Raw genomic sequence first — 12,003 nt, 5'->3', positions numbered from 1 at the left:
ACAGTATAACATGAGAAGATTTCTTGTAGCTGAAGGCAACTGTGTGTTTGGATCTCATGTTTTTATGGAGACAAGCTGATAAGAGAATAATAAAAACAGAACTCCTTTTTTTTTCTTCCAGTGGCAGTGGCAAAAGGTAATGTTTGCTGAAAACATTCAAGTTCTTTTCAACATCTTGGAAAGCGATATAGATAAGGCAGTAACAGTAAAAAAATAGTGTAAGTAGAAGCACATGCTGTACCATGTGTCTTAGTGTGGATAACCTTTATTATGTATCTATTAAAGAGTGTGAGTATAGCTGTCAATCTAAGATAGTTGTTCCTATTAGGAGGGTTAAACTTCATTATTTGAAAATATACATGGTTGTATGTGTTTGTATTAAGTTAATAGGTTATATGGATGTTCTGGGGTGTGTCTTTGATGGACTTCGTTAAAATAAAAGGTATTGTCAGGGTCAGATATGTCATAGGATCAAATAGATATGACAAGAAACTGTATAAAGATCAACCTGACAAGAATTAGTATGCGTATATAATACAGAAGCTGAAACTAGACATTAAAAAAGCTGTTATACATAACAGGTGGGAGTAATAACTTCTTATCATAATGCCAACACTTTCAATGATATCTTTGAATGTGACAGGTATATACAAAAAAGAAAAGAGTAGTGAATTATATTAAGAAATGCAGAGTGCAAATAACTATGCTACTGAAGACACATTTGGAAAGAACTGAGCATGTGAATTTGATAAAGAAGGGATTTCAGGATGGTTATTAAGATGAATATCTGGGACAAAGGAAAATGGGAGTACATATATTAATTGCTAAGGAGCTCCAACAGTGATAGTACAGGAAAAATAATATATTTGTAGTAGTAAAGGGCTACTAACAAGGGAGGAAGAGTATACTGGCATGTATATATATTCCACCTAAAACTGATCCAGTGGAACTTAAGAAAATCCTGGGTGAAATAATCAGCTTTTGGCTGGGGATATTACATATAGGTGGGGACTAGAATTTGATTTGCAACAGTAAGGGTATACATTGGGGGCCTAGGAGGAAAAATATAACATGAGGGTAGATTTTTGAAAAAATATATGAAAATATTTGGTATGGAAGCTGTGAATTCAGTAATAGGAGCTTAGATAGAATTTGCATATTAACCCCCCAAGTACAAAAAGTGGGATAGGCTAGATAAACATTGTTGATACACATCCAAGAACTATATCATATCATGCACTAATAGTAAATAAAAATGCAGAGTAATGAAATAAAAATGAGACGCTGGCACTTCCCCACCTATCTTTTAAACAGAGAGGAATTTAAGGAGAGGGTAGTGGGGAATTTACAGATTTCTTCAGAAAATATAGTTAAGGAGTGGGATAAACTGAAAGTGGAGTTTAAAAATAGGGTAGAAATAAAAGAAAAAGAGATATGGTTAAAAAGAAAGAAGAATTACTTAGAGGTACTGACAAAGATTAACATTTTGCAGATTAAGGGGAATTTCACATAACAAGAAAAGGAGCAACTGCAGAGTGCTAAATAGAAAATAAAGGATTACCTGGATAATATGCATGAGTTTAGAAAGATTGCTTTTAAGCAACTGTTTTTGACAATAACTGCAGAGCAGAAAACCATTTAACACAATGGCTCAGAAACAGAGAGTACAAAGTGTTCTTGCCAAGGTTAGGGAGCCTATAGCAAGGAATATAACCAGAGATCTTGTAGAGGTATTAGAATTACTTTGGAAATTTAAAAAAATCTGTATAAAGCAAAACAGAGTGGAAATCATGGAAAAGTATAAATGGAAATATTTATGGAAGAATTAGATATGCCAATGTTAGAGGGAGATGAGGCTCAACTTTTATTAGTTAGGATAGGAGGAAATTAGGTAAAATGGTGCTGTGTAACCAGTCTACAGGAAAGTCTCCAAGCATAGATATTATTCATGTGCAAGTTTGGCAGTTAGGAGGGAAGAAAGTGATAAAAAATCTGGAAGGTTTTGTTTAATAGTGTTTTAAAAGAAGGAGAAGCACCAACATCCAAAGATAACAAAGATCAATTTGTGGAGCTTTTCTCCCCGGGCCTCTGCTGAAAAAGGGCCTTTTCGGCTCAGTCAGACACCCCCGGTTAACAAATGTAAAATAAAATAAATAAATAAATAAAATGTGTTTTTTTTTGGGGGGGGTTGACAAGCATTTGACAATCTTAATAGAACAATGATGATCCAGATGAAAGCAGAATGTAAGAAAAGGCCACTATTCTTGGTGGGTCATGGTGCAGGGAATGAATTCAACAGAGTAAGATGGGATTTTATCAGGAGGACAATGAAAACATTTGTGTTCCTTGACACAATAATATGGTTAATTAGGAGGGCATATGAGGGATCAGAGACAAAAATTAAAGTTGAGGGCTTCCTCTCTGATAAGTTCTGTTTAACTAGAGAAACCACACAAGGGTGCCCACATTCCCCTTTGTTATTTGTGTTGTGTTTAGAATCATTGGAAAAGTAAATAAGGGACTCAGAAATTCAAGGATATAATTAGTATGGTAATCAAAAATGTTGGCTTTATTTGCAGAGGATATTATTTTGCACATGATAAAACCAGAAAAGGACATTTCATTGTTATGGAACATTCTGAGCCAGTTTCATGTCTTTTTGGAATACAAAATGAATGAAGATAAAACAAAGGTAATAGCTGTAAACTATGTATCCATGCACGGATTGGTTCAGCAATACCCATATTTATGAGGACATGATAAAATGAAGTACTTATCGGTATGGCTCAAAAAGGATTCTGTCATGGCAGCTAAGTTTATGTGGGAAGAGACTACAAAGATAATACAAAAAAAATGAGAAAATAGAAGCTATGTTTTATGGATATCAGGATACAATCAGTGAAAATGTTTATAGTCCCTTTACTTTTATATACAGGTCAGGCATATGTTTATCAGCCAGAGGAGAAACTGTAAACAGTAATTAATAAAAGTTGAAGTATTTTATCTGGAAGGGGAAGAGGACGAGTCATACAAGATGAGTTGATACTTCCAATAGAACAAGGAGGTTTAGTATTAAAAACATATAACCTGAACAGATGAACAACAAACCTCTTGCAGCATTGATAGCCAGACAACTCAAAGCCAGCAAATTAAAATCAGCAATGATTTATATTGTTCAAGTTGAATGCTTTTGTTCCTGTATTTAACAGAACTTCATCAGAAGTAAATTACTCCAACTTAAAACACATTTAAATACAAAATCTTAAAAGCATGTGACTTCTACCAGCCATTAAAATTCTGAAAAGTATTAAGCGATTAATTATCTTATGTACTATAAATCCAGTTTTAAGATTGAAATATTATAATGGTTCTTGAGGTAATTAATTGCTTAACACTTTTCAGAATTTTAAATACAGGAACAAAAGTGAAAAGGGATAATGATGAAACAAGGAGAAAGCTCAAGAAATGAGGAGAGACTAAAATTTTGGATGCAGATCCTTAAGAAGAATGACAGTAGTCATACAGAATACTGTATTCATAAAGTAGCAGAAAGTATTTTGAGAATTAAGCCAACAGTGGTATGGATGATAGAGATGCTATCAATAAGGATGACTGCCTTTAGCGTTACAGAGAATAGGCAAAAGGAGGCTGGAATTTATTAGAGAAAACTGGCAAAGGAACCAAGGTATTGAGAGCAAATAATCAGAGAGAGAGGTAATAGAATGTGAAAATGCCAAGAATACATTTGGACTGCAGGATAGAGACTACCTTCCTTGTCAAGAATTGGTATTGGAGTATATGGACAGAGAAAGGAATAGGGGGATTATAATAAAAGACCAACACTGGCAGAGTGTTTAGTTGAATTTGAACAGAAACATTTGTAAAAAAGGGAATAATTAGTAGGGCATATAATATATTGCATAATAACTGTAGGAATCAATCAGAGGAGGTTAGAAAGGTTTGGGAAGACAGATTGGATAAGCAGTTCACAAAGAAACAATGTGAGGGAAATATGTATTGCTCCCAAATATGTAACAGTCTAAAAGTCTAGAAGAGTTAGGATTTTTCTTGGAAGTGTATTTTTATACCCCGAGCAGACTTCAAAGAATTTTCCTCAGCTGGATTGCAAATGTTGGATGTGTGATTGGGAAGGAAAAGGTAAGAAAGAGGTAATTGGAAACATATTTTTGGGAGTGTAATGACTTGGCAGACTTTAAAAATTCCCTGCAGACTACTCTCTCAGAAATACAAGATGAGCAGATTGGTGTAACGAAGGAAATTATTTTTTGCACTGTGATACAGGATCTGAATTGCCTAGACATGGTAAGGCCTTGCTGAGTTTAAATCTGGTGGCTGCAAAAAAGCAGTTACTAGAAAATGGAAATCAGTGTAAAGCAACTTTACTAGTAGTGTATATAGTAACAGAGATAAAAGAACTAGAAGTCAGATCTTTGGAGAAGTGTAAGAGCAAATTACATAAAAAATGGGAAATGTAGGAATAATACATACAGAATAATGCTTTGGAGGAGGAATGACATTTAAGGAAAGGTGGGAATTGAATGAGCTATGTAATGTTTGATTATGAGTGACTGTATAGGAGATTAATATATTCTATAATATGTTTGCAACTGAAAATATGTCGATATGGTTTGTTTTCATATATATAAATGTATGATTGCCTATGTCATAAGTGATTCAGTTAGGATATGTTTTGTTTAAAACTATGCAAATACATAAGCTTAATGGGAAAATATAAACAAAGATTTTTTTTTAAATAAAGACTGATTTTTATTGAGTTTGCTTTAAAAAGTGAAAAATAAGGAAGAAGAGTGAAAACTTTGCAAAAGAAACACAGACAAGCTAATTTCAGAAAAGCATTCTAGTTTGTTTTTGCTGATTCTGTTGTTGAGGTAGCAAAAGTAGTAGCAGGAAGCCACTGTTGAAAGGGAGGAGAATTCCTACATAAAATTTAAAATTTAATTGGCTGCTTTTTGCTTCAAACGGGAGGAACACTGGTATTAATGGAGTATTTGATGAAAGGGAGGAGACTTCCTGGATGAATTTTAATTGGCTGCTTCTTGCTTTAAAAGGGAGGAGTACTGACAGTAGTGTAAGATCTGATGAAGGCTTTGAGTTGAAAGTGCTTATCCCTATTTCTATGCCTGTGCTGCTGTTATGCCATTTTGTTAGTCAATAAATGTTTCTCCATGGTGGTCTAGCTCTGCTTGTTTTCTAAATATTTTTGTTTGGTTGAGTAGCCTTTAATGATCTGGTGTTTATATATTTCTACAGTTGATGTATATAAATGACTAGCCACTGTTGCTGTTGATCTGGCTCAGTCGCTGACTTTCTCTGGCTTACTTACATAATTATGTCCTTTCGTATTTTTTATTATTTTAGAATCCTTTTTTATTGAAATTGGCTTTGTAGCTGAGTCTCTGTCATTCTGTCATGTTCCTTGAACACTCAACTCGCACCTACAGCCACTGGGAACCAATCGTTAATACAATACACAGCACTTCAGCACCCTGGACAGCTCACAATGTTGAAATGGCAAGACAATGAAGATGCAAGTTCTCACAAAACACTCTTACTTACTTTTTAGTTTTTAAGTAAAATGCAACAGTATATTTTACTTAAAAACTAAAAATGTATAAAAAGAGTTTTAAATAAAGAATGCTTTTTGAGTCTGTCTAAAAAGTGAAAAATAAGAAAGAAAAGTGAAAACTTTTCAAAAGAAACCTAGATAAGCTGATTTCAGAAAGGCATTCCAGTTTGCTTTTGTTGATTACTGCTGCTACTTCTGCTACTTGAACAACGGAATCAGCAAAAAGAACCTGAAATGTTTTTCTGAAATCAGCTTGTTTGTGTTTCTTTTGAAAATTACATGATAATCTTTGGGGTGGTGATTTATATAATAAAGCAGAGGTTTTGGAAAGCCAGTAGATTTCTGATTTACAGGCTGAATGGCTCCCTGGATTGAATGGGATGATTTTTCTTGAAGCCACTGTTGAAAGGGAGGAGACTTCCTAGATACAATTTTAATTTTAATTGGCTGCTTTCTGCTTCAAAGGGGAGGAGCACGGGCATTAATGCAGTATTTAATGAAAGGCAGGAGACTTCCTAGATGAATTTTAATTGTCTGCTCTTTGCTTTAAAGGAGTACTAGCATTAATGCAGATTCTGATGAAGGCTGTATGAGTTGAAAGCCCTTATTCCTGCTTCTATGCCTGTACTGTTGTTATACTGTTTTATTGTTTTATTAGTTAATAAATGTTTCTCAATGGTGGCCTAGCTCTGCTTGTTTTCTAAATTTATATAGAGAAAAGGTGGCTCACATAAATATTTTAATGGGATCTCCTGAACTAACTCAATGTGACCATGATAGTATATTCCAAAGATGTTGCATGTGATAATCAGTCAGGTGGCTCTGTTTTACTCTTTGATTCCAAACCTCATGATCCCAGCCTGTTGAAAAACTACCAAGTAAGAGAAACAGTTGCCCTGACAATCAAACAAAATATTAAAAACAAAATGTGCACAGGGTTTTTGAAGGAGAGTAAGCCCTCTTCACCCCCCTATCCACTTTTATATGGCTCCATGACAGAAATGAGAATAACTTGTGTTTAATACCACACATCCACAAAAAGCCGAGAAGTACCTGGATCTGGAACAGAAATCCTCAGGAAGCCAGAGACCACAGCAAATGAATCCAACACTAACAGAAACCATTCCAGTTTGCAGTTATTGTAGAAAGGAACAATCATTTATTGGTAAAAGCATGTTTTTACCAACCAGTGAGGACCTTCCCTAAGTTAAGAAGACATGAGCTCGAAATTATACAAACTTTTTCACTGTGTCGTGTGAAATACTTAAAACCTATGAAGGCATTTGCTTCTGCTTCATTGTCTATCTATGTTGTCATCTTCAAAGATTAAAAAAAAACTTTACTGTTATTTAGGATTAACAAGTGCAGCCTAAACAAAATTTTGGGTATAAGCTCATCATCAGAGTACAGAGGCAATTTAAGTACAAAAAGAATAAGACATGACATATACACAATTATTGTAATGTTTAATACACATAAAAACACTCTTTATCTATTTCTGTTAAGGTAAAACTACTCCTACATATCAACCTAAACATATGAGCAAATAATACTGTGCACAGAAAAAGAGAAGAAAAGGCAGTTTGTTAATATTGCACCTAAGGAATTATTGCAATTGCACTTTTAAGACAAATATATTGCACTTCTGTAAGAATATATAACTATAGTGAATTAAATGATGTATCACTTTCAGTAAAATATTACTAGTGAGATCATGTTTGGAGGTAGGAGATGTCCAAGTTGATGTCAGAGATTATGAGCCTTATTACTGTTGGATAGAAGCTGTTCGAGAGCCTGGAGGTCCTACAGCAGATGCTGTGGAACATTTTGCCAGATGAAAGTCTAGCAAACCAGCCAAATGCTGGATGTGATGTGTCAATCAGTATTTGTTATGCTCTCTTTATGCTTCTTGGTGTAAAAAGGTCTTGCATGTTGGAAGATTTGTACTCATTATCTTCTCCGCAATCCTCACCACCCTTTGAAGCTGCTTCTTCACTGCTCTAGTACTGTTTTCATCAAAGGAAGTATTTATACTTAATAGCTAAATACTAGGCTAGCTGCCCTTGCAGGCCATTTCAAGCCTAGCCAGTTTTCCTTTTGGTGCCCAAATTTACCCATTCCAGTTGATGATAGATTGACCTTTATCATCTCTTGACTGATCAATTATATATTACCCTGAATGAGAATGACTAGGATTATACCATAGGTAATTTGAAGGGACCCATGTGTGGGCTAAAGCATTTAGGAGCTACCTATGTTCATTACAATATACTTCCACTAATAATGGACTTAAGGGCTGGTTTATGTCTTAGTAATCCTGACTAAAGCCTAATCTACTTCCATATCTCGGCAATTTTTTATTCACAGTGACTTACCTCTTACAGTAAAAGGTTTGAAAAGAGAAACTGTAACATCTGTGCAGATACTCTGTATATAGCTGCACTTATAGGTTTGATAAGAGAAACTGTAACATATTGTATATATTTCTGAATATAAACTGCATTTTTCATAGCCGCGAAGTAAATCCAAACAAACCTGGAACACACAGCTGACAACCGCTGAGGAGAATAAATGAAGGGCTAGATGTATTCAGTAAAGCAATCAATAAATACGCTGTTAACTAAAAGTTAACACTCTTTAATTCCACTCTGTAATGTTAAACACCAAAAACAAGCAGTGTTTTTCGTCCCAGTCACTACCGGAACTTCATCAGACAAATACTTCCTGTTTTAGTAGTTACTTAAATACAGAAATACAAAATAGTACACCAGCATCATTAATTATATTATCAATTAAAAAGAAGACAGTGTTATACATAATTAGGATCCGTTTTTCTAAACGGACTCCAAACATTCCAAAGTTTACAATCAGCCGATAAAGCATAGCGTAAATTGAATCCTAATATCAACAAAAATCAACTGTTATAAAAGTGTGTTTCATAGCTTCCTTTGAAATGCTTCAGTCCTAATTAAGTAATTTTGTTAAAGTAACAGGTTCCATAAATAATGGTTCCTCATTTGTGCCATTATGAATAAAAACTCCTTTTGCGGGTAATACTCAATTTAAAAATTAATACATGAAAGCCACGCTTAATATAAAGTAGCGTAAAGACGCATGAAAAAGTACAAAAAAGGTAATAAAAAAGTATATATGAAAAAATATATATAAAAATGCATACGAGCAACCTGTTTACTCCATGCTCCAGAACTCCTCTATTCTGCTTTAATCTAACTGGTTGCTTAACCTCGTTGTGCAAACGCTACATCGTGGTTGCGCTAGTTAAAAAATCTCTCCCTTACTGAAATCCAGTTACCGCAAAAGATATATAAAAATGCATACAAGCAACCTGTTTACTCCATGCTCCAGAACTCCTCTATTCTGCTTTAATCAAACTGGTTGCTTAACCTCGTTGTGCAAACGCTACATCGTGGTTGCGCTAGTTAAAAAATCTCTCCCTTACTGAAATCCAGTTACCGCAAAAGGTGGAAATATGGAAATATATGTAACGTCTGTTACTGTGTCCTACATCTACGGTCACAAGTACCTCCATCTAGGCATGGCAGTCCTGTGCGTATGACAGAGCCTTACGTCCCGTGAGGATCAAGTAACTAACCAAACTTAAAGTTACATCACTGTTATCAGTGCATCCTGACTTAGATAGTCGCAACAGCTCCTCGACCCTGTATCGCACCTAAATGGCGCTAGGGTACTGTAATTCAAATTGTGAAAACTAAGTCACAACCCCTGTCACTGAATGTTTTATTTTTTGTTTTTTGTCAAAACAACACTCCGCTACATAAAGAACTATCTTTATGTAGATGACTACTCGTGCGATGCATGTTTTAAACAAAACACACAAAATTGTGACTTTGGTTACCTAGTGCTTGTCACTATGCAATCTTTTTTCTTTTTTCATAGGACATCAGTTACTGTGTTGCAAGATGCGGAAAAGTTAAATAAAAAATAGAGAATGGACCTTCCAAACACAGGTCCTGTATGTGTTGTCCAGATGTACAACAATCGTGAATGAAAAAAGTCAAAACCTAAGGTAATCAAATCCCCTAAATTACTGTTAGTTAATAACAATGTGGGAGCCTAACTACCATACATTCATACCTCTCTAAATATTAATCAGTTGGCTACAATAATTCCCTGCAATAAAGGGTATATACTTGTATAACTGTCTATCTTTACATTACATGTTTTAAAACAATAAACTAAAATATACGTGACAGTAACTTATTAATTGTTTTTCTGTTTTATAGTTTAAAATCTCGACCCCAGTAAAGTCTAGTCGTGTATTACAGATTACAATGGACTCACCAATAGGCATAACACAGATCGTTGCCTTTAGTGTTCTTTTATGTGTTGACCTGATGAACATACACTCCCACATAAAGTCAAGACTTAGGGGTCAACAAAGTCCCTAGTTTACTACTGTTTGCTGCCAGTATAGGTGCACTATTACAATGCTTAAGTCACCCTAAAAATTAGAAAAAATAGTGTAAAATACACCTATATGCAACTGAATGCTCATACTTTCACTATCCCTACGTATTTGTTCTTGTAACGTGGTCAAATGTAAGTATTTACCTTGTTCAACAGTGAATGTGAGCAAAAAGTAGTGAAAACACTGTTTACATGTACTATTTTGAATATATGTGTGTTAAAAAAAGTACATTGTTCTAATTTTTAACCTATATAATCCCTTTTCTTTACATATTGTACTACTAAATTCTATCTAAGTAGGTTCTTAATTTTTAAGAGACATGAAATTGAACAGCTTTCATTCAGGCCTGGGGGGGTGCATGCCATTAACCTCACTTGCCATTTCAATTCTCTCCTTTCTAAATCCAATTTTAACATGATGTCATTCACCAACCCTTCCTCAATAAAGTTTTTTCTAGTTTGGTCAATTACCAGAAACTTGAATTTGTGATCTGAATACTTTGTACAATGCCTAGCTAGGGCGTTGTCATCCTTGTTTTTGGCAATTGCGTAACAGTGCTCATAAATCCTGTCACGGAGTCGTCTGTCAGTTTTGCCCACATAGAATGAAAAACAATCTGTGCACTGGGCCAGGTAGACGACTCCTTTAGAATTACAATTACTCAGTATGTTAACTTGAAAAGTTTCATTTCTGATGTTAAACCTATCTGAAGTATTTATGTAAGCACAATATTTGCAACTCCCACATTTTGTTGTACCTCTTTTGGATAATTTGGTTTTACTTTTTGTTTCCAATAATTTTTTCAAGTTATAGCCCCTTCTATATGTAATAGTTGGACCATGGGCAAGTATGTTTATTAAATCTTTGTCTAGTGACAGAGACCGCCAGTACTTTCTAACTATGTTGCCTATGTTTGATGCTTCAATGCAGTATGTAAAAGTAAATGCAGTATTGAAATTTTCTTCAGTTTTACCCTCCCTGTCGTCAGATTCTTGTGTTGAGGCCATTGTAAGTAATGATGGAATTTGGTCAGTGCTGCCATTATACACTAAAGTGATGTTAGTTTTGACTTGACCATTCAAAATAGGTGCGTAAATGCCCCTATTTCTTTTTTCGATAACTTCCTCAAAAATACTTTTTAGAAATAAGTCAGGGTAGCCCCTGTTTATAAACATCTCATGCAACAAGTTACATTCTTCATGAAAGTCCTCTTCACTTGTTACCATTCTAGCAGCCCTGACTAGTTGTCCTTTGACAACTGATTTCTTTTGGTGTTGGGGGTGCATGCTCGTAAAATGTAGATAACTATTGCAGTGAGTCTCTTTTCTGTGAATCTTCGCTATATATTTATCTAGGTCTTTTGATAAACACACATCAAGGAAGTTGATTGTATTATACTGAAAGTTTTTAGTGAACTTCAAAAAGTGTGTGGTTGAACTAAGATAGTCCACCAACTGGTTTGCATAATGTTCATCCCCCTCAATAATGATGAATATGTCATCCAAAAACCTTTTGTAACAAAGGATTTGGTTCATCCATACACTATTAAGTAGATGTTCCTTTTCCCAGAATGCTAGAACCAAGTTGGCGAAACTCGAGCCCATAGGGGAACCCATGGCTACCCCAACTTTTTGTCTAAAAAGCAAGCCCTCAAAGAAGATAAAGTTGTTTGCTAGAATAATCTCCAGTAATTGTTCAACCAACAGGCATTCATTATCTGGTGCCCCCTTACTCCGAATGAAGTCTATGACCCACTCAGTCCCAATAGCATGTGGGATGCAAGAATATAACTCACAGATGTCAACTGTTAGAAAGTTACCTGATGCATTAAATGGTGTATTCTGGATGCATTCTAAGAAGGACCAAGAGTCCTTTAATATCTGTGTTTCAGATTCTACATATCTTTTAAGAATGCAGTCCACCATCTTAGCAGATGGATATGTTA

Source organism: Protopterus annectens, chromosome 9.part0 (assembly GCF_019279795.1).
Source record: "Protopterus annectens isolate FY-2018-M chromosome 9.part0, PAN1.0, whole genome shotgun sequence".
In the NCBI taxonomy this organism is placed as follows: domain Eukaryota; kingdom Metazoa; phylum Chordata; order Ceratodontiformes; family Protopteridae; genus Protopterus; species Protopterus annectens.
The sequence above is the reverse complement of the archived record's forward strand: the minus strand, read 5'-3'. Positions refer to the sequence as shown.